Below are 24,257 nucleotides of genomic sequence, written 5' to 3'. Positions count from 1 at the left end.
TTTCAAAGCAGCAAAGCTTGTAAAACTGAACATTTCAACAGGAAAGACTTTGGTCACTGATACACTACCAACAAGAGAATTCTTTGGGGTTTTGGAAAAAATCTTAAAGAGCAAGTCATGTATTTGAAAAAATAACTAATGGATTTTTAATTTATGCATTTAGGCAAAAGACTACATTTAAAATATTTCAAAACTGAAAAGAGACTTTCTTAAGTCTCTTGGTTCTTAAACCAATTTTTAAAATGCTGTTAGGAAAACATTTAACTTCTTTTAGTGACAAATACCATTTAAATAGGGAGTGGAATTAGAGAAGAATTTACAGTTGACCCTTGAACAACATGGGGGCACCAAACCAACCCCCCCAGTCAAAAATCTGCCTGTAACTTTACATTTGGCCCTCCACATCAGGGGATCCGCATCCATGGATTCAATCAGATACTGCAGCATTTACTGAAAAAATCCACATATAAATGGACCCACAAAGTTCAAACCCGTATAGTTCAAAGGTCAACTGTATTTAAAAATCCTTTCCAAGAATCTTTGTTAGTTGCTAATGTACAGATCATCTCTCTTTCAATCACATTATCTCAAAACTCTACACTGAAAATGAATTCTAGGTCTTAACCCTCCCTTCCAAACAATTTTGTGCACCTCTGTCACTCTGCCTCTGCTAGGGAAAAAAAAAGTCTAAACAAAACACACATGAGTCAACCAGATGAACACAGAGTAAGTGAAGAAGACAAAGAGTGAATAAAATAACAATAGCATCCCAAAACCTCACCCTTAAGCAGAATAATAAAATGCCTAGTCTGTATAACTATTTTCTATAAAAACTGCAAAAACAAGAAATAGAGAATCCTAAAGTAGTATCACTTCCTTCCAGTTTCAAAACCAGTGCACACAACAATTTTTGTTAGGTATGTACACACCCGCAAGACTCCCAGAGCTCATGCAATTTACTTTAAATAAAAGGATCTATGAAGAAAATGTCCTGTTTTTATTCCTTCACACAAATTCTTGCTCAATAGTAAAATAAATCTGTTTACCACAACAACGAAAAAGGGTTAAACCTTCACATGAAAAGCACCACACAGAAATACATTCCAATGGAGCTGGAGGAATCAGGCTCCCTGACTTCAGACTATACTGCAAAGCTACAGTAATCAAGATAGTTTGGTACTGGCACAAAAACAGAAACACAGATCAATGGAACAGGATAGAAAGCCCAGAGATAAACCCACGCACATATGGTCACCTTATCTTTGATAAAGGAGGCAAGCATATACAGTGGAGAAAAGACAGCCTCTTCAATAAGTGGTGCTGGGAAAACTGGACAGGTACATGTAAAAGAATGAAATTAGAACACTCCCTAACACCATACACAAAAATAAACTCAAAATGGATTAAAGACCTAAATGTAAGGCCAGACACTATCAAACTCTTAGAGGAAAACATAGGCAGAACACTCTATGACATAAATCACAGCAAGATCCTTTCTGACCCAGCTCCTAGAGAAATGGAAATAAAAACAAAAATAAACAAATGGGACCTAATGAAACTTAAAAGCTTTTGCACAACAAAGGAAACCATAAACAAGACCAAAAGACAACCCTCAGAATGGGAGAAAATATTTGCAAATGAAGCAACTGACAAAGGATTAATCTCCAAGATTTACAAGCAGCTCATGCAGCTCAATAACAAAAAAATAAACAACCAAATCCAAAAATGGGCAGAAGACCTAAATAGACATTTCTCCAAAGAAGATATACAGATTGCCAACAAACACATGAAAGAATGCTAACATCATTAATCATTAGAGAAATGCAAATCAAAACTACAATGAGATATCATCTCACACCAGTCAGAATGGCCATCATCAAAAAATCTAGAAACAATAAATGCTGGAGAGGGTGTGGAGAAAAGGGAACATTCTTGCACTGTTGGTGGGAATGTAAACTGATACAGCCACTATGGAGAACAGTATGGAGGTTCCTTAAAAAACTAAAAATAGAACTACCATACGACCCAGCAATCCCACTACTGGGCATATACCCTGAGAAAACCGTAATTCAAAAAGAGTCATGTACCAAAATGTTCATTGCAGCTCTATTTACAATAGCCAGGACATGGAAGCAACCTAAGTGTCCATCATCGGATGAATGGATAAAGAAGATGTGGCACATATATACAATGGAATATTACTCAGCCATAAAAAGAAACGAAATGGAGTTATCTGTAGTGAGGTGGAGGGAGTTAAGAGTCTGTCATACAGAGTGAAGTAAGTCAGAAAGAGAAAACAAATACAGTATGCTAACACATATATATGGAATCTAAGGAAAAAAAAAAAAAGTTCATGAAGAACCTAGTGGCAAGACGGGAATAAAGACACAGACCTAATAGAGAATGGACTTGAGGATATGGGGAGGGGGAGGGGTAAGATGTGACAAAGAGAGAGAGTGGCATGGACATATATACACGACCAAACGTAAAATAGATAGCTGGTGGGAAGCAACCGCATAGCACAGGGAGATCAGCTCTGTGCTTTGTGACCACCTAGAGGTGTGGGATAGGGAGGGCGGGGAGGGAGATGCAAGAGGTAAGAGATATGGGAACATATGTGTATGTGTAGCTGATTTACTTTGTTATAAAGCAGAAACTGGCACACCATTGTAAAGCAATTATACTCCAATAAACATGTTGAAAAAAAAAAAAAAGGTTCACAGAGAAAAAAAAGAAATATATTCCATCACAGGCCCTCTGTCCATCAACATTCAAGCCTAGGGCACAAGTCGAAAGCCCTAAGGGCTGGGGAAGCAGCATCCAATCTAAGGCAAGTCAGTCTATATTTCACCCATGAACATTCCCCAGCGGTCAGTCCTGCCAAGGGGAATCCAACTCATTACTGCTTATAAGTTCTGTGACTAAAAAAAGTTGAAAATCACGTTTTCTGAAGACAAATGATCAAACTTTTAAATAGGGATTTTTCTTTCTCATGATCAATGACATCTGCAGCTCACAAAGGGTGACAACTGACAAATCACATTATGCTCTGCAAGAGACTTAGGGACCTTATAAGGATTTATAAGATATGATGTGGTTTTTTCACACCTTTACTCATTCAAATCCTCTTCATCTGAAATAAAGCTGTCCCTACGGTTCTTAAAAATTACAACCTAGTCAATACCACTGTTGGCAAACTCAGCAAAAGCTCTGAAATCAAATATTAGCCTCCTCATTCTAACACACAAGAGAAGAGAGAGTGAATCCAAGGAAGAGACAAACATGAAAAGAGAAGATGGGAAGAGAACAAAAGGAGGAGACGGGAGAAGTATTTAAAACTTGCAAGTTGAAATTAGACCCAATTTTATTAATGAAAAGAGGGTGGCATAATTTTGCTAGAATCTGAATGTAATTTGCCAATTGCTGCCAAGAAGAATCAATTAGCAGCTCCAGAGAATTCTAAATTAAAAATGATCAGTCACCATACTCATGAAATATAAAAAAGCCCACTGATGGATTAAAAGATTAAATGCCCCAAAAGTGATATGGGTAATGTCTAGTCACACAAACATGGGAGCAGTGAAAGATCTCAAAGTCAGAACGGACCAAAAGTTTAATCAATCAGCATTAAGAAACTATTTAAAAGAAACCTCATGTGTGTTTCAAAAAAACAGCTTGATGATGGTACAGAAGTGCATTAAAATCTATAATGCAAATTAAATACTGGAAGCCTGCGTGCCTAGAGCCCGCGCCCCGCAACAAGAGAAGCCACCTCAATGAGAAGCCCTCGCACCACAACAAAGAGTAGCCCCAGCTCACAATGAAGAGAAAGCCCACACGGAGCAACAAAGACACAACGCAGCCAAAAAACAAACAAGATTAAAAAGAAAGAAAAAGGAACAGATTATCATGACAGGTTGTGAAACTGTCTTTCTTAGAGACTTTAAAAACAGGATAGAATAGTTTACACATGGGCCTCTCCAGAGTCAGGGGACATGGAAAAGGCCCTCCCAATATGCAGGTTTCCTGGCCACACCTGTAACCTTCCCACAGAGGCAAATCCTACAGCACTAGTCACTGAGTAACTCAACATCTGCAATCATGGGGCAGGAGTCCCAAGTCAGAGAAACCACCTCGCCCTTCCTCTTCTGGGCCCAATTCTGAAGACCATTACACAACAAATAACATGAGATAAAGTACTGTTAGACTGTGATGCTTCCCTATATGGAGGGCTTAATGAAGGGAAGGAAAAGGAAAACTCATTTTGGGGGTTATACTAATGGAATGCTCCAGAAAAGTAAAGGAGTAGCAAATCTAGTATTTATTAAGATTAAGTATTAATCACTCCTGACTGACAAAGAAATACTGAATTTGGTGAGGATCTTGAAGCTAAATTGGGAAGATCTATGGAGTCTGGAAATTGTAAAAGTAAACCAACAGTAGGCACTGTCTTGAAGTGAAGCAAAATGAGCAGGTAGATGGCCTCCATGTGGCAATAAAGAAGGCGGGAGCGTGGGACGAAGCCTGGAGACAGTCTAGCCATGCACGTTACACCAGCTGCTAGAAGAAAGGGAGCCGAGGCTCCGAAGGTTCCTCACATCCTTCCTTAGAATTCTTAGAAGCAGAAGCCCACATTTCACAATGTTTGTCTCTTCCTTTAAGTATCTGTTTTCTGCTTAGTCTCCAAAATTCCCTAGAAATTATCAGGCTGTCCTAACAGGGTCAGCTCAGTGTAAGCACGGGTTATCTGGAGGTCAAAGGGAAGGAGTAATCCTAGGGACAGGAGGGAGTCCCAGGCCAGGACAGCAAGAAAGAGGAAGAACTGTCCACAGTTCAGACCCCATGGCCTCCTGGATGGCCTTCCTCCACAGGCCCTGTGCAAAGCTCAGCAAATCCTAAGACGCTGACAGAAATTCATTCTCCTCCACAGTGCAGCCTCGCGCCAAAAATACTGGAAAAGAGAACTCAGTCGTTTGCATCTCAAATCACTTTGTCCCCGGATCTGGTTCGCAGACTTCAGTGTGCATAAGAATCACCTGGGGCCCATCCCAAGAGATCTTGATTCAGTAAGGTCAGAGCAGAGACCCAGGAATTTGACATATTAAAAGGCACACCACACTTTCAGAAGCTCAAGCTGTAGAGAAAAATATATAAATGGCAGAAAGCAGGCAACAGAAAGAAAAATTAAATCAACGGTTTAAAAGAAGCATTTGCCTCAATTAATCTGTCACTCAATAATTAAATTTGATTGTACTGTATGGATAACCTTCATGTTACTTCAGAAATGCAGGTGCTTCGTTGGTTTTCAACTCTGATAACTCATAGGAACGGCATCATTTGACAGTTACTGCTGTTACAGAAAGAGCTAAGGGTTCAGGGAAAATTCCTGTGATTGCTTTACCTTCATGCAAGCACACCGCTTTCAATAACAGAGGCTGCCCCCTTGTGACTGGAGAAGCTTCAATAAAGTATTATAAAAGCAAACCATACTGACAACAACATACAGTAAGCACTTACAATATGCAAGGCACTGTACTATGTGCTTTACATGTATGAAACCAACAACCTTATGAGGTAGGTCTTACTGCTGTCCCCATTTTATAAGGGAGCACAGAGAAGTTACTTGCCCACACAACTATTAAGCAGAAAAAGCAGGATTCAAACCCAAGTCTCTCCAGACATGCCACAAAACAGGCTCACTCAGGCTTTAAGGGAAAAATTAAAAATTGATTTCCAGTGACTTCCCTGGTGGTTCAGTGGTAAAGAGTTCGCCTTACAGTGCAGGGGACGCGGGTTCGATCCCTGGTCAGGGAACTAAGATCCCACATGTTGCAGGGCAACTAAGCCCGCCCTCCACAACTACTGAGCTCGTGCACCCTGGAGCCTGCGCGCCACAACTAGAGAAGAGAAAACCCGCATGCTACAACTAGAGAGAAGCCCGTGAGCCGCAGTGGAAGATCCCGCATGCCTCAACGAGGATCCTGCGTGCCACAGCTAGGACCCGATGGAGCCAAAAATGAATAAATTAAATAAATATATAATAAATAAATCTTTAAAAAATAAAAAAATTTTTGAAAAAAAATTTTGAGGGGAAAAAAATTGATTTCCAAATCATAAAACATAAGATAATTTGCTATAAACTGTGGAGCAAGAAAAATAAAATGTGAAAATAAATGGTTCCAACCACCTGCTCTGAGGGTCTTGTATAATTTAACTGTTAACTTCTTAAAAGACACTGGTCTGTCACATTTATTCAATGATTAAAACTTCCGGCTGTTTAAGGTTATACATAATCACTAGTTAAGGTAAAGAAAGGATCCCCAAAGTTGCCAACATATGTGCCCTGCTCCCTTCAGTGTAAGCGATAGCTTAACTTTTTAACCAGAAAAGAGTTCTAGTCTTTCAACACAATTTAAAATAAAACAAACATTTATATGCATTTTTTGTGCTATCATTTAGCACTGGGGTCAGCAGTCTGATAGCAAATATTTTAGTCTTTGAAGCCCACACGATCTCTGTCACTATTCAAATTCTGCCACCAGAGCCACAGACAATACATAACAAATGGGCATGGCTGTGTTCCAGTAAGACTTTATTTACAAAAATAAGCAGCTGGCTATATTTGGTCTGTGGCCCCATAGTGTGCCAACCCCTGAGTCAGCAGGCACTTAATGGTGGAAGAATTTAGGAAAAGCTGTATTTTTACTAGAATCTAAGCAAATTTCTTTCATGAAAGCAACTGTATAATCTACCACTCAAAATGCAAGCTTTTCTCATTTCTCATACTTTCAAGTTCATTTACACCAAAAGTAGATGAACACACAAAAAAGAAATCCCAAATGCCAGTATTCCATTCATCTTACTTAACTTTACAAAGGTTAAGTTGGTGATAGCATATTACTTGGAATAGGCTATATCCATATTAAGGGAGAAAATAAATGTTTTAATATCTTACAGTTCCTACGGTAAACCCACATCTACAAAGATGCTTCAGTCTTGCTGCTTTTCAGCCACAACTACTCATACAATTCTATTATTTCAGGTCCAAAATAGACATAGAAATAAAAACCTACACACACACACACACACACACACACATATATTTTTTTAAATCTTTACTTAAAAGAAAGTGCCCATGTTATGCTCAGAAGTGAAAGGAGAGAGTTGAGAGGAGCACAACGCAGCTATCACAGCCAGGTCTGGTCCACAAGACCAACACACACTCAGCAGCTTTTATATGAAAACATCATTAAATGCACGGTGATCAAATACTAGGCTTCTCTCTCAAAACAAACAGCTCAAGTTTTCTGTAACAGTGTATGTCAAGACATTCTACTCACTAAAGACTGAAACAGGCAGAGCTTCTCTGACCCCCAGGAAGCACATTCAGCCTGTGAGCAGTGGCTCATGGTTGCTGTATAAAGTGGAGAAGGATGGTCTGGCTCTGTGAATGCTTCTCCGAGTGTGGCCCGCAGCACCGCAGGTACAAGCACAGTAACTGACCAGTTTCCACGTGGACACATTAGAGAAGGGAGCCGGGGCGAGGAGGAGAAGCATCCAATCCAGAGGACAGGGAGGTGAAGGGGCCGAAGGAGGGCTGCCTCTGTGTGTACCTGTGTTTGCACGTGTGCATTTGCATGTGGTTATGTGTGTGTGCGAACACAGGAGCATTCACTCTGAAACCTGTCCCTAAAACTGCCATCTACAAAATCCACAACATTATGAATACTATGTGAGAAAGTGGTCTGATTTGAAACAGTTTATCTTCAAAACATGCAAAAGCTTTTCTGTTTTGATTCTGCAACCAGTCCCATTAAAGCTAGGATACGCTTATTTGAAGAAAATGCCTGAAGTCAACAGAGGATACATTTTTAAATTATTCATTATCCAAATAATCTTCAAAACCTACATTACGGGATTTAATTACATGTATTACTCCTTTAGTCTAACTTGCTTCTCTCAATAGGAGCTTTCCAAGATGTGAGAAACTCACGTCAGAAGCTGACAGTTCATATAAAATTGCTTTGGTTTTTCCACTACTTATTTATAGACTCAGACTTCAATCCAGTGTCTTCAGGACTCTAGTCTAGTTTCCCAGCTACTTACCAACTAACCCCTGTAACACTACGAGCAAATGGGTGAAGGGGTAGAATCAGCTCACCGATTACCCTTCATGAATGACATTCATGCACTTTAACAGTCTCCAGCGAGATGGATTTCTCCTTAAAGCACTAAGTTGTCCTACCACAGCACAAAGCACAGCACCAAGGACAGACCCAAGGTGCAGAACTCAATTCAAAGGGCTACTTCATTGTGGCTGAACTAACAACTCACCAGCCTCTAGAGTGCCCCACATCCCCTAATGCCAAATGATCTCCATCCCCATCCTCAAGGTCAACTTCCTGGCCCTGACTCCAGGCTTGCAATGCTCTACATCTGAACTAAAATCAGAAACAACTTATTCACCAAAGAGGACAGAGCGATGGCAAGTAACTGAAAAGATACTCAACATCATTAGCCATTACAGAAAGGCAGATTAAAGCCATGATGAGAAACAAGTACACACCCAGTAGAATGGCAATGATAAAAAATACTGCCAATACCAAGTGCTGCTAAGAATGCAGAGCAACTGGATTCTCACACATTGCCAGTGGAAATGCAAAATGGTTGAGCTACTCTGGAAACGTGCTAGGCAGCTTCTTATAAAGTTAAACATACACTTACCACATGACCCAAGAATCTTATTCCTGCGTGTTTAGAGAAATAAACACGTACATTCTCACAAAAAGCTATACATGAGTATTCACAGCAGCTCTATTCAGAAAGGCCAAAAACTAGAAGCAACCTAAATGTCCTTGAACGAGTGAGTGGATAAACAAGCTGTGGGACATCCACACAGTGGAATTCTACTCAGCAATTAAAGGAAAGAACAGCTGATACACTAGTGGATGGAGAATTACGTTGAATTTTTTAAAATCTTAAAAGGTTATAGACTCTGTATGTATTAGTTTTTCTAGGAATGCTATAACAAAATACCACAGACTGAGTGGCTTAAACAACAGAAATCAATTTTCTCACAGTTCTGGAGACTAAAAATTCAAGATCAAGGTTAGCAGGGCTGGTTCTGAGGCCTCTCCTGGCTGCCTGCCCTCTCTGTCTTCACAGGGTCTTTTCTCTGCATACATGCACCCCAGGCGTGTCTTTGTGTGCCCAAATTTTCTCTTCTTATAAGGACAACGGTCAGATTGGATCAGGGCCCACCCAAACAGTCTCATTTTAACGCAATCACCCCTTTAACGGCCCTGTATCCAAAAACGGTCACATCCCAAGGTACTGAGTGCTAGGGTTTCAACATGTGAATTCTGGGGAGACACAATAAAGCCTACAATGGTATGCTTCCATTTATATAACATTCCCCACATGACAAAACTGTAGTGATAGAGAACAGATCAGTGGTTGCCAGGGTTGGAGGAAGGGTATTACTATCAAGGAGTAGCATGAGAAAATTTCTTAAGCCTGATGGAAAAGTTCTGTATCCTGACTGTGGTGGTTACAAGTATCAATGCATGTGGTAAAACTTCATAGAACACAAACACACATATACAAAGACTACATGTAAAAACCAGTGAAATCTGAAAAAAGGTATGTAGTTTAGTTGATAATAGTACTGTGGTTAGGTGTTATCTTCGGGGACAGTTAAGTGCGGAGTACAGCAGAAACTCTCTGCACTATTTTTGCAACTTTTATGAGTCTAAAATCATTCCTAAATAAAAAGTTTAAAAATAAATATTCATAGCTACTAGACTCTCTGGGGGAGGACTGGAGAACGATGCTTAGTGGCTGTGCTGCCAAGTTCATGCCCTCCCTCCACACACCCCGAAAGAAACAACTGTGACATCAGGCTGCACCACCCCCCTACCCCGAACACTGGAGTCCCACCACAGTAGTATGGGTATGCTGTCAAGGGGCTGAGAAAACCTGGACAGGGAGCCCTAGTAGAAAAAATTTGAGAATCAATGTTTTAGGCAAAAATTATCAATGGTTTTATTATTTCTTTCTTCAAAATACCTTTACATGAGGACTTGATTAATTTACCTTGAAATATATAGTCCAGAATTTTAAGACCAATTTCACACCAATTTCTGTTTGTTAATTTTATTCTCCCTAGATTTAATTTTAGAAACAATGAAGCAAGGTGGAGAGGGAAACTAAACAACTTTAAGTCTTGGTATTGATTCATATTCAATTACTGGAGAGTAACTGATTACATTTCAGCAATATGACAATGACAAATTTAACACATCTGTTGTGTGTATAATTTTTTAAGAAAACCACTTCCAGGGTATAAATAATCCTTGATTTTAAAAAATGTATATCAGTTCCAATTGTCTTAAATTAAGCCACCTACTTAATAAGTGGCTTTTTTTAAGTTAGTTTTTAATCTAGGTTCTCTACTGTCTAGATGTAGCCACAGAACTCTGAGTCCCCTTAAGAAACAATCACTATTTGAGTTTTCCATACAAATTTAAATTAATTGAAACAGCTTGAAATTTGCAGTTAATCTGCAAAGTTTCATTTATAAGGTTCAAATTTATAGTATTCTTATTTCAAGAAAAAGCAGCATTACAATACACAAACCATATGTAAAAGATTCAGGAATTCTGACTTCTGATCTTACAGTTTTCTACCATCTGAGTAAGTAGTCCTAATAAGGCTCTTAATTCATCATCCTTAAGAATTCATACAGTACAGCTTAATTTCATTTATAAATAAACCACAAACCCAAAAATGATTATGACTGCAATACAGACAACAGTGATATAAATTCAGTAAGGCTAAGAATTGAACGATACAGTTAAAATACAATTGAAAAGTTTTTGGTTTAAAGCAATCTAACAGTTCTTGACACACCCATTCTCCAAATCATCTTGAATACTTATGAAATGTGGAAAATCAGAAAGCTTGTAACAAAATTAAGACTGAAAGAATCTGAGAGGAATCAAGACAAACTACTTCATTATTTAAGCCAATTTGTGCCGGGGATACAGAAGTCCATCTCATTTTGTAGATGATTCAGTTCTAACCCAGGAGAAGGGAACTCTTTTCAGATAGACAGAACATGGCTGAGCCACAATTTCAATCAGGTTCTCCAGCTTACTATAGGTCACATACACTATGCAGAGAGCCACTGTTTTTTAATATGTTAGGAATGAAATGAAATAGGATTCTATTGTAGTTTTTGACATAACAAAGACCTGGCTATTTTTTTTTCAAGAATCTTGCAGTATTACATTTCTGAAAATTTTACACATTTCTAAGTTAGCCAAGGACAAACCTCAGGTACAAAAACAAAAGCAAATCTATATCAGAATGTATTGATCTACTGACTTGTTGGTGGACATTTGGGTTGTTTCTAGTTTGGAGCTATCAATATTATGTATAAAACTGCTATGAATATTCATGAACAAGACTATGTACAGATATGGTTTGCTTTCTTTTGGGTAAATATCTAGGAGTGAGATTGCAGCATCATACGGTAAGTATATGTTTAAATTTGTAAGAAACTGCCAAGTTACTTTGCAAAGTAGCTGCACCATTCTATACCCCCAAAAGGAATGCATGAGAATACAATTTGTCACCAATACTTGGCGTGAACGGTTTTTTAATTTTAGCCATTCTAGAGGGTGTGCAGTTGTATTGCACTTTGGCTTTAATTTCCACTTCCTTGGATGACACATGATGCTGAGGATCTTTTTCACATACTTATAGGCCATTAATATATATGTCTTTGTAAAATGCCTGTTCAAATCTTTTCCCCATTTCAGGATATTCCCATGATGGAATATTACTCAGCAATAAAGAGGAATAAAACACAACACATGATGAACCATAGAGGCATCTTGCTGAGCAAAAGAAATCAGACACAAAAGAATACATACTATATGACCCCACGCATATAAAATCCTAAAATAGGTAAAATTAATCAATAACATTCAAAATCACTCAGTGGTTGCTTGTGGCAGAGAACCGGAAAAGAATTACTACAAAGAGCACATGGGCACTTTCTGGGAAGATGGAAATGTTCTATACTGTGTTTAGGGTAGTGCTTACATAGTGTATACTTTTGCCAAATGTTAGAGACTTGTATAGTTTAAATGTATGACTTTCATTATATGTAAATTATATCCTAGTAAATACTACATGAGCTACTTTACATTATCTTCAAACATCATACTTGAATTGTAATGTTTGTGTGAAGAGAAGTGCTGAGTCAGCTGTCTACACATACATAAGTTTTAAAACTCCTTCATAACATAAAACTGATATCTGACTCTGAAGCCTAGGTACAGAGTCCATTCTGGGCACAAAAAGGTTTATATTTGACTAAAAGATCCTATCATTCTGAATTTCCATCTATTTTAAAACACTTCAACTGACCGCTGGAGAGAAAATGAATTAATAAGAAGGTACACTGTTTTTGAAAAGCATGATTTACTGTTGTCTCTGCCACTCTCTGTCCGATCCTTGGCCTCCTGAAAGTACCTTGGAGATGTATTCCTAAATGACCCTCATTGTTACCCAGACTATTAACAACTTCTAGCTTCTGAGAATTATCTGGTCTTTAAAGAGACCATTAAACTTATGTTGACCACATGTTTCACATGCTCGAAGGAGATTTCCAGTCTTTGAGTCAAATGTCTAATGTTATTATAAATTAGACCACACGATGAAAAATTTAAAATAATTCCATGAAAAAAAATGTGTTTAGAATCCAAATCAAATGAACAAATATTATTTGCTCAAAAAGGAAAGGAAATAAAAATATAATTTAAATATACAATCAGACCAAAAAAACTAGATACAGTACATACTTTATGTCAGAAAAGTTTGAAAAGTCAAAGCTATTCCTAAGTATAATTCTATAGTTACTTACTTAACCAAGAAAAAAATGTTTTATGTGTATGTATGTCTGTTTGTTCCTTCATTCATTATTCCTCTACCTCGTGCTTGAGGGAACACCATTCAAGCGTTTTTTTATTTAGTTATCTGAATAGCATTTGTTTGTAAATATATAAAAGATCCAAAGAGACCCTTGTTAGCTCATTTCATAATTAATATATCTTAGTTGTCTCAAATTATACTGTCTGCATCAAGATTAATAATAACTTTTTCATAAAGACTGCTGATGAAAAAAGTATTTTAGCATCAGGTGAAGTAACTTAAGTGAGAAATGCACGTTCCAATCTCTTCTGATTTGAATTATCCAACTTGATGGTCTTTTTAATGTACTGTTCTGCATAAATAAGATCCCCTTAAATTACAGACCAGAATTACTGTGTAAGCATTTCTTTGATTTAATGGTAATTTAATCTCCTTAATATAAGAGTTTCCCAAATTTGATAGAGTCTTTTAGTGAAGCTAATGCAAAGATCTCTACCCTTGATCTGCTATTTACCAATTACTTTACAAGTTTAAATACCTTTATTTTAGCACTTTCTCAGGTTATCTTCTGGAGTCAGGCAATTGCTCATATCTTTTGCATCTGTTCTCATATAATTAACTAAATATTTAAAATCTGGTTGTTTTTCTCTGGCCAGACTTTCAATTTTGTTTAATCTCTCCTTTGATGCAGCTTAAAAAACTTTTACTATCCTTACATTAATAAGGTACATTACTTCAAGCACTGTAAGATGTCTTTGTGACAAACAAGTATTTGATTTGTGTTGGTCTTTTAGTTAAACTCCAGAGAGCTAACCTGAGTAAATAAACAGTGTAAAGAATCTCAGCTTTCTGGGAGTATCTAATGTTTAAGTTAAATCTATGTTTTGTTTGTTTTGTTTTTCTCGTAATTTACTGAAATAAATGTGTTTTTTCACAATCCATGCTGGCTAAAACACACCCATCTCTACCTCTGCATCCATCCACCCACAGCTGGCCTCATAGACAAAGATTTCTGGTCAGCCCAAAGTCAAAACACAAGAATGCTACTCCTAGGAAATAAGGTATTAAAAAGCAAATGCTCAGTACATAGTTTGAATAGAACTGATGGGGCTTCAATCAAGCCAAAACCTTGTGGGATACACACACTCCCCCATGTGCACCCACAGGCATGCCTACGGCACACACACACACAGGCACACACAAGAAGGACCTCCAAACAGAGCCAAAATGTCTAAGACCACCTTCAGACACAGACTCTTCAAGTTCCTGCACTAACTGGTTGACTGACCGGCTTGTGGGATCATTACTGAACTAACCTGCACCCTTCCCCACAGTGAGCACTGCTCCAGGAGCTACTCCACGACAGCCCTGGTCCTTCAGCACTAAACTGTTCATTCAGGCAACGTGAAGCTTCCCCTGGCTTTGCACGTACCAAGCTTAGTTTGCTCCTTCACCGTAATTATCTCAAAAGGACTTAGGCCCTGTACCTTTAACTTAAATCCTACAGCCCAGTGACTGTGGATATCATACCAGACCCAATTCTGCTGCCCTCAGGTTTCCCGACTTTACCACAGCCTCACCCACCACATTCACATTGTTCCAAATGTCAAGGTTCCTACCTCAACCCCATTCAGGACAACAGGGTCTAATGTAAAGTTTGTGTTGTCTCATATTTGGCACTGGGGCCTTTTAGATCTCTTCCGTGTTAACCATCAACATATTGATCCTGCTTAATTTTATATATTATCAACTGCAGCATTTCTCAGCTCACTGGCTTAAAATGAAGTTTATACACATGCTTATTTGAATAATGATGAACTATGTGAAAATACATAAAAGTCTATTAAAATATGTTCCTAAACCTAGAACTTCTCAGACAAAAAAAGTATATACATATATATAATAAATATAAATTGTCAGAAGAATACCTCAAATCCTCCGTACAATACAAATGAAGAAATGAAAATAAGCTTTCTGATAGGCTAACAAGTCAACTTCAAAGTGAAAAAGGCAAAGGACATGAGGCTTTTATTGTCTTGCTTAATTACTACCTTACTATACTAACCTTGTGTGTTCATATTATAAAAATCATCCATTTGTGTTACAAGGAGTAACTCTGGGCTAACACTGTAAACAGGACCTGAAGTGAATCCCAAGTGACAAGCTCCTCATTAATCATCATTTTGCAACATTCATGTTTCAACATGGTCCTTTAGCTCATTGCTTAAAATTTCAAGTAAATGGAGCATCCCAAAGATTCATTGGCAAGAAACTGTTTTCCCAACCCTTCTTAGCTTTGACATGCTTGCCAATTTATTCTGAAAGGTCACAGTGTAAACAGAGCTCTGCTGCATCTAAGAAAAAAACCTGTTTAGCATAAAACGCTGTCATTTGTAGACTAGCAATACACTACAGGGAAATCCCAACAAGAAAAAATGTAAATGGTATTACTGCCACTGAATTCTGACACATATGAGTTCTAATAAAATGATTTAAAAGTTAGGTGGGGTTTTTTTGGTATAGCAACTTGGTGTCTAAGTAAAATTCTGTATTTCAGTAGTTAGCAAACTCAATACAGCTACTGACAAAAAACATTTTAAAAATATTTAATTTTTAGACATATGAATTACAAACATCTATGTCAGAATAGTTTATTAAAACAAGACAGATATCAGGCTAGGAATTCAAAATCCCTAGCAGACCTCCATTCTTCACCAGATGCCGCCCAGGTGCAAGTCAGCCTTGCCGGGCCTCACCTCCTTCATCTTGGGGACGGGGCAGGAGTTAACTCTACCACCGTGTATGCTGCCTAGGATCAGGTCACAGACAAAACTAATAACTAAAAGATACTTTAAGCTTTCATTTACATAAGGGAATAATTTATAGGAGGGTTTAGATTCTGAACTAGACGACCACTTAAAGTTCTATGATATGTAATTATATTCAGATCATCTTCCACAAATTAAGAACAATTCATTTTAAAACACTTTGCACAAAAATAATGAGAGAACATATAAATATATCTTTATTTTAAGACATACTTTTTGAATTTAATGTCTTCTATTTGACTACATAAATTAAGGCAAAAAAATAGGATCCTATAAATTTAAACTGTATGTCTGATGAAATACCGTAGCTCAAATTACAATGCAAGATACATTTTTAAGACTGGTACAAATCAAGATCCAGTCTTGTTGATAATAAACCTTTGTAAGTGAAGTCTGGCATCTTGGCATCTTTCATCTTGCTCTAGTATCATATCTATTCTAGATGATTATTTTGAACCCAGAATTCAAGGAGCACAGACTTTCATTTTCAGCAGATAATTCTATCAGAATATCAAACATAAAGAGACAGCTCTTTAAAATAGAGAAAATGAAAATATAAAAAGACAGCACTTCAAAATGCAGAAAAAAAGAAAATCTTGAGCCACAGAGGTTCTAACCAACCACAGCAGTCAAGCCTCTCATTCAATAATAATGAAGTCACTGTTCATGAGGATGGGGAAAAACTAGAATAAAAGGAAGAAAAGACAGAATGCAAATAGCTATCATTGAATAGTCTGGCAGAAATATAAAGCAACGTCAAACTGTTAACAATGGTCACTGTAATACAAGAGAACACCTAACATTCACGATAAAAACACAGATGTCACAAACATTTAAGTTCTCTAACATTTGTTTACAGCTTACATAATAATGTTTAATGAACACTAAAATCGTAAAGCAGAATATTTTCCCAAGTTTTCCGCACTAGACAGCTGTTGCCTCATTAAAACAAAAGGATTTGATACATCGGTGCAATGACTCAGATGAACTTATTAATAACCTGATTAAAAAAAAGTCTGATAGGGCTTCCCTGGTGGCGCAGTGGTTGAGAATCTGCCTGCCAATGCAGGGGACACGGGTTCGAGCCCTGGTCTGGGAAGATCCCACATGCCGCGGAGCAACTGGGCCCGTGAGCCACAACTACTGAGCCTGCGCGTCTGGAGCCTGTGCTCCGCAACAAGAGAGGCCACGATAGTGAGAGGCCCGCGCACCGCGATGAAGAGTGGTCCCCACTTGCCGCAACTAGAGAAAGCCCTCGCACAGAAACAAAGACCCAACACAGCCAAAAATAAAAATAAATAAATTAATTAAAATTTAAAAAAAAAAAAAAAAAAAAAAAAAAAAGTCTGATAAAAAACTGTTAAGGGCAAAGATATGGGTTGTTCCCTAGTTTCATAGTTTATTTTATGATTTAGATTCCAAATCTGTCTAACAATATCTGACCAGAATCTCCACTTAACCTCTATTGTTCCAGATATTACCTCAGTCCTTCGCTCTGCTACTGTAAGGTTTTATTCTATTTTCCATGACTTTCTCCAAAGTCACAAAAATACCGATGGCCTCTCCTCTGTCTTTACGCCCTTCGTAGGAGCTGGTTCCTACCTGCTCCTGGGAGCTCTCTACCTCCCTTCAGCTTCCCAACAGCACACCCACTGAGCTCCCTTCCACCCTTTCAGAACACTTCTTTCCAGCCTTCTTCATGCTCTCTTTCCCCAATCTTCCCCACAAGTATGAACACTCCCCAAGGCCTGCCCTCAACCCTCCTCTCCTCATTCCATGTTGCTCTCATCCAACTTCAACAGAGCCTTGAAAGAACCATGAGTTGAATAAATCACTTCTATCTCCTATCTCTTTTCTGAATGTTAGAACTGCATTTCCAGTTACATGCCAGATATCTCCAAAAATGAGTAATTCTATTGGAACCTCAAACTAAACATATCCAAAACTAAAATCACTGTTTCATACACTCAACAGCCAAACAGACCAATTATCAACACAGTTGTTTTCCATTTCTGTTCCACCTCACCCCCAAAAAGCAATCTGAAATGAGTCCTGGTGGATCTGGGAGTCAATCCCTAGCCAGCTTCACTCCTACTCAGCAGCAGGCACTGACTGGCTGACCCCACACACTCAGCTGCAGCCAGTTACTAGGTGGACTCTGATGAAGCCTTGTCTTCATTTGCTGCCTTTTCTCCTAGGTAAGCCAGGCCCAGCCACGGCCCTTAGTTGAACACAAAAGAAGCTGACCCTGGTTGATTAGCAGAAAAGGAGTTTAAGAGGTTACTGGGCATCTCACAAAATTATTGGGAAGATTAAGAAATATGGTCAAAGTTAAGCTTCCAGGAACAAAGTCCCAACCATGTCACAATACAGGAGTGATTAGAAAATGGCCATCACTGCAATCAACCACTGGGAAGCCCCTGCTGCCACCCTCCACCTCCACCAGCACAAGTGGAAGCTCTCTGCAGAATCTGCTTCCTCAGTTCTAACCGAAGTCTCATGGGAAGTGAGTCTAACAGGTTAAGTCTAAGTCATATGCCTATAAATCTGGCTACAAAAGAGGATGAAAATTTGAGTACAGCTTTCCATATTGGCAAGACTGACTCCTACATTAGCAAGGCTAGATTTATTGGGAAAACTTGCCCAAATATAAAAAGACTATTCAAAAGGTAAGGTTAAATATAAACACAAGTACTACTACGTCCCACCTGTCCTTCCTGCCCCTGCTCCAGGACCACAGTGGTTCTGTCCAAGACCCTGCCAGACTGGGGTGAGCTCACTTCAATGCATTTGCTGGAATGGGACCCACTCTGGGGCCCAGATCGCTTGGCTGGAGCCCAAATTCCCTGCCTGGGTACTGCCATTCACCAGGCCCAGAGAGACCACCCCTTGCTCCTGAGACCAACACCCACTCCCCCAGCCATAGCCACTTCCTCCTCCACACAAGAAGACCACCCAAAACTGTATCAATGTCACCACAGACCTGGCAGCATTGGCAGTAAGAAGACACTCATGTTGTTGTATCCCATACACCAGTGAACCATCCTGAACACCAACATCAGTCTGGAGTAAGTCTGAGTGCTATGTACCCTCTGGACACTAGACTTTGATGGCAACTCCCCACACTCTCCTTGCCCTGTCCTCCTGGGCCAGCCTTTCCCCATCGACAGCCAAGCTCAAGGGCACGTGGCTCACACTCCCCCCTCTCCTTCTATCCATTCTGGGTTCTCAGAACTTCTTACCTGAATATTGCACCCGTGTCCTCACAAATTCTCCCACGGCAAAGCCCACCTTGTGCCACCTCCACCATCTCATGTGCATATAAAATTCATATCAAGTATTTAATTCTTTGGAAAACTGAACATCTCAGAGAAGTAAACTGTATAAAAAAACAGAAAGCACTGTGGAAAATGTGCTCCAGAATAGTTCATCTCAGTGCCCTAAGGCACATCCCCAGAAGTAAGGAGACCTACAACTGGCTCCCGATCATCCTCATCACTTTTACATGTGAGTATGAGTAGATACATGGAAAAAGAACCAGGTTTAGCAAGCAAATAACTTATCTCTTTTCTGACAACTAGGCAAACTAAAGTACGAAAAATACTTCCTAAATTGCTCTTTACAGACTGTGGATTGAGGCGGCAATCATGAAATATTAATGAATGAGTAAGAATATAAAAGTATAGGAGGGACTTCCCTGGTGGTGCAGTGGTTAAGAATCCGCCTGCCAATGCAGGGGACACGGGTTCGAGCCCTGGTCCTGGATGATCCCACATGCCGTGGAGCAACTAAGCCCATGCACCACAACTACTGAGCCTGCGCTCTACAGCCCATGAGCCACAACTACTGAGCCCGTGTGCTGCAACTACTGAAGCCCGCGTGCCTACAGCAACAACAGAAGCCACCGCAATGAGAAGCCTGTGCACCGCAACGAAGAGTAGCCCCCACTCGCCACAACTAGAGAAAGCCCACACGCAGCAATGAAGACCCAACACAGCCAAAAATTAATTAATTAATTAATTAATTATTTTAAAAGTATAGGTAACATGACCTTATCCCATTACTATTCCTAGGTTCAGTCCTTATCCTCCCTCTAAATTCATCCCTTATCTTTTTAATTTAGACCTAGATTTCTTATCTAAAATCCCCTTTGACTAATAGAAATTTTCCCTACATGAGTTTCCTCCCTAAAATTTCCCCTACATTTTGTCTAATGTAAATGTGGTCTTCTGCCCAGTTATCTTCTCCATTCAATCTTACTATTATGGCATTTGTATATGGACATTTTTAAGCCTTCTTATTTATAAATACCTCCTATTCTTTGGTGAAGGATTTTTTAGCATTTATTTGACACTATAAGAGCTGCCTTGTAGCAACCTTCTGGCTATAAATATTCACCTATTTGCAAACGGCTAAATTCCTGTTAAAATAATGATTTACAATTTTTGTGTTCAGACAGATTAGCAAGGCGTTAGATGGCTGCACACATACTTGTCAAAAGAAGTGCAAAACGATGCATGCTTCCTTTTCTTTCTTTAACCAGTAAAAAGTGACTGAACAAATTAATGAATTTCTATCTTTGTTTTAAAGATTAATCAGTGTTTCCTTTAACAAATTAGAGATCCCTTTCCTTCTCCAAACTGGCATAGCTGTTGAATTATGTTTTTACAATGCTATACTAATTGTTATCTGTGTATCTATTCATGTCAACTGGAAGAGTACATAAGCTACTCATATCAAGAATCCTGTTTTACATAGAGAACAGACTTGTGGTTGCCAAAGCGGGTGGGGAGACTGGGAGTTTGGAATTAGCAGATGCAAACTATTATACATAGAATGGATAAACAACAAGGTCCTACTGTATAGCACAGGGAATTATATTCAGTATCTTATGATAAACCAAAATGGAAAAGAATATGAAAAAGAATGTATATATATGTATAACTGAATAACTTTACTGTATAGTAGAAATTAATGCAACACTGTAAATCAACTATATTTCAGTAAAATAAATTTTTAAAAAAATAAATTAGAAAAAAAATGAATCCTGTCTTAAACCACTTCTACTCCACATCCCATATGTAGAAAGCACTTAAGAAACATTTGTTTACACACTGCATATATACTGTTGGACACTATACTAGGTGCCAGAAATATCAAATATTTAACAGTCCAGCAAGTTGACTGGTAATAAAGAAGGTAATAAAAGAACTCTGATAATTAAGGAGCAATGCTTCACCTGCAACTACATTCAGCTATTCGAAATCTGTGGTTTCTTTGCCAGGTTAGTGACAAGTGACTTCACACATGGGATTATTTTGTAAGTACATACAACTTCCTATAAATTAGTATTGTTTCACTTAAGTCCCAAAGATAAACTAGATTCTAACAAACACAATACTGACAAGTTGTCACCATAACTGTATTAGAAAAATTAACAGCTCTCATCATCCAATCCTTTCTTTAAAACTCTTTAAAAAGGTTTCTATTTTTATTGATTAATATTTTACTTCTCTTACAAATGGTTATAGAACACCTCTCTCCCCATTTTTCTTTTTAGTCATTCATTCAATAAACGTTTATTAAGTCTTTATAATACGCAAAGTAATATGGTAAACACTGAGAATTCAAAGATGAAAAAGAACCATCTCATCTTTTCAATCTATGTTTCTCAACTGTCATAAAAATATTCATGCTAATATTCATGTTCTTTAATGGGTATCAGTTGTGATCATCCTTTGCAGAGGGTATGAAAGTGGCCTCTGATTGTCCAGTCCAATGTTGTTTGGGCTCTGAACTGAACTGAAAGGATGAAGCCCAGGTGCACCTCACCTTTGCAGCAGCAGAACTCCTACCAACCCCACAGCTTATTTCCCACTTAGCCAAATACTTCAAGACCCAGGTCCAGTAACAGTCCACATCAATGTATTTACAGCAAGTACCTTTGAGCTTATGTGTAATTATTTTCTAAATGTTTCCTGTTGTTCATTTGCCTTTCCATCTAGAACTTAAGCTTTCACATTACAGGGACAACATTAAGTGCCTCTGTAGCCTTTCAAAGTCCTGGCAACAATGCTGAGTGCACAGTATCTTCTCAATGAACAACAGAAAGATGGGATAAATACATAAATACCAAGATGTATAAAAAAGAGTTTAAAAAACTATCTGGTTAAAAATGAGCAGAGAATCTGAATAGGCATTTTTCTTCTTTTTTCTTTTTCTTTTTTCATTTTTTTTCTTTAGTTTTCCCTTGATTTTTATTTTACATTGGAGTATAATTGACTTACAATGTTGTGTTAGTTTCAGGTGTAGAGCAAAGTGGTTCAGTTATACATATACATACGTTGAATAGGCATTTTTCCAAAGAAGACATACAGATGGCCAAAAGGCACATCAAAAGATGCTCAACGTCACCAATCATCAGGGAAATGCAAATCAAAACCACAATAAGATATCATATCACACCTGTCAGAATGGCTATTATCAAAAATACAACAAATAACAAGTGTTGGTAAGGATGTGGAGAAAAGGGAACCCTCATGTACTGTTGGTAGGAATGTAAATTGGTGCAGCCACTATGGAAAACAGTATGGAGATTCCTCAAAAAATTAAAAATGAAACTACCATATGATCCAGCAATTCCACTTCTGGGTATTTTTCCAAAGAAAACAAAAAAGTAATTAGAAAAGATATATGCACCCCTATGTTCATAGAAGCATTATTTATAATAGCCAAGATATGGAAGTGCCCAATGACAGATGAATGGATAAAGATGTGGTATATGCTGTATATATAATGAAATATTACTCAGCCATAAAAAATAATGAAACCTTGCCACTTGAAACAACATGGATGGACCTGAAGAGTATTATGTTTAGTGAAATAAGTCAGACAGAAAAAGACAAATACCATATGTGTTCACTTATATGTGGAATCTAAAAAACAAAACTAACAAATGTAACAAAAGAGAAACAGACTCACAGATATTGAGAACAAACCAGAGGGGAGATGGGTGGAGGCAAAAGCAAACTAGGTGAAGCGGATTAAGAGGTACAAACTACCAGTTATAAAATAAATAATCACAGGGATATAATATACAGCACAGAGAATATAGTCAATATTTCATAACAACTTTGAATGATGTATAATCTCTCAAAATATCAAATCACTATGTTGTATACTTAAAACTAATATAAGTCAGCTATACTTCAATAAATTAAATAAATAAAAATTGAAAAAAAAGAGTTCAAATCACTTATGCCTACTATAGTGTTTAACATTAGAGTCTCAAATATACTGAAAGATTTTATCATTTTGGTGATTTAAATTTTTTATATTAACTCATACATCCTCCATCAGTAAAAATTTTTACTCATCTGGTACAGCACAGTTCTTATGTCTCGGATTTCAGAAAATGGTACAGCCCCCTCCTTTCTATGTAAATGACTGGTTTCCTTTTTGCCTTTATTCCCAGGAAGCTTATAGCCAAATACAAAGCTCAATCCTATGATTGACACTTGAGAGTTATGATTTGTTCATTTGTCCTGATTTTCTTTCCTTTTTCTTTTTTTAACTATTTTAATCAATGTGTTTTGTGTAAGCTGCCTCAGATGCTTTGTGGGAACAAAGAGGTTATAAATGAATTTACCTACTATGAAAAAGATATACACCAGGGTTCTACTTGAAAGTTCACATTTTCGGGACTTCCCTGGTGACGCCGTGGTTAAGAATCCGCCTGCCAATGCAGGGGACACGGGTTCGATCCCTGGTCTGGGATGATCCCACATACCACAGAGCAACTAAGCCCGTGCACCACAACTACTGAGCCTGTGCTCTGGAGCCCGTGAGCCACAACTACTGAGCCCACGTGCCACAACTACTGAAGCCCGAACGCCTAGAGCCCATGTTCTGCAACAAGAGAAGCCACTGCAATGAGAAGGCCACGCACCACAACGAAGAGAAGCCCCCATTCGCCGCAACTAGAGAAAGCCCGTGCGCAGCAACGAAGACCCAATGCAGCCAAAAATAAATAAATAAATGTATTAAAAAAAAAAAAGTTCACATTTTCTTTTGTCCACCAAAACATACATCAATTCAAACTTATTCTCCTCCACTTTTCCTTCTCCTCTAAGTTTTTGTCAATTATCCACATTCTTAAATTGTATTGTCTATTAAATTTACTATAAAGGCCAAATGTTCTGCCTGTCCCTTCACACAGTTTTGAGTTTCACTGCTATTTTCTTTCATTTCTTTCAAATTACTACCTTTGAGTGGATCAATATCGTAGTTATAAGGCTTAGTGTGGTCTCTTGTGTTCCAGACACCTATTTTTAGCTAACAGGTAGCTAATTCCCAAAAAAACTTTCATCAAACATAGGCCATAAAAAGCAAGCTTGTAAGTACTGAGATTCTTTCACTAAGTTTATGAAGTGTTGGTATATTTTGAAGAAATCAGAATATGAGACTCATGGCTCTTATATCACTCTA

At 38.2% G+C, this 24,257-nt stretch overlaps 1 protein-coding gene across 5 annotated transcripts in view; it reads right to left on the bottom strand.

Moving 5' to 3' along the window:
- Positions 1-24,257, bottom strand: part of PRIM2 (DNA primase subunit 2) — a 281,680-nt gene that overhangs the window by 170,325 nt on the left and 87,098 nt on the right. The window lies entirely within an intron of this gene.

Source organism: Balaenoptera physalus, assembly GCF_965194825.1.
Source record: "Balaenoptera physalus genome assembly, chromosome: 11".
Taxonomy (NCBI): Eukaryota; Metazoa; Chordata; class Mammalia; order Artiodactyla; family Balaenopteridae; genus Balaenoptera; species Balaenoptera physalus.
The sequence above is the reverse complement of the archived record's forward strand: the minus strand, read 5'-3'. Positions and strand labels throughout refer to the sequence as shown.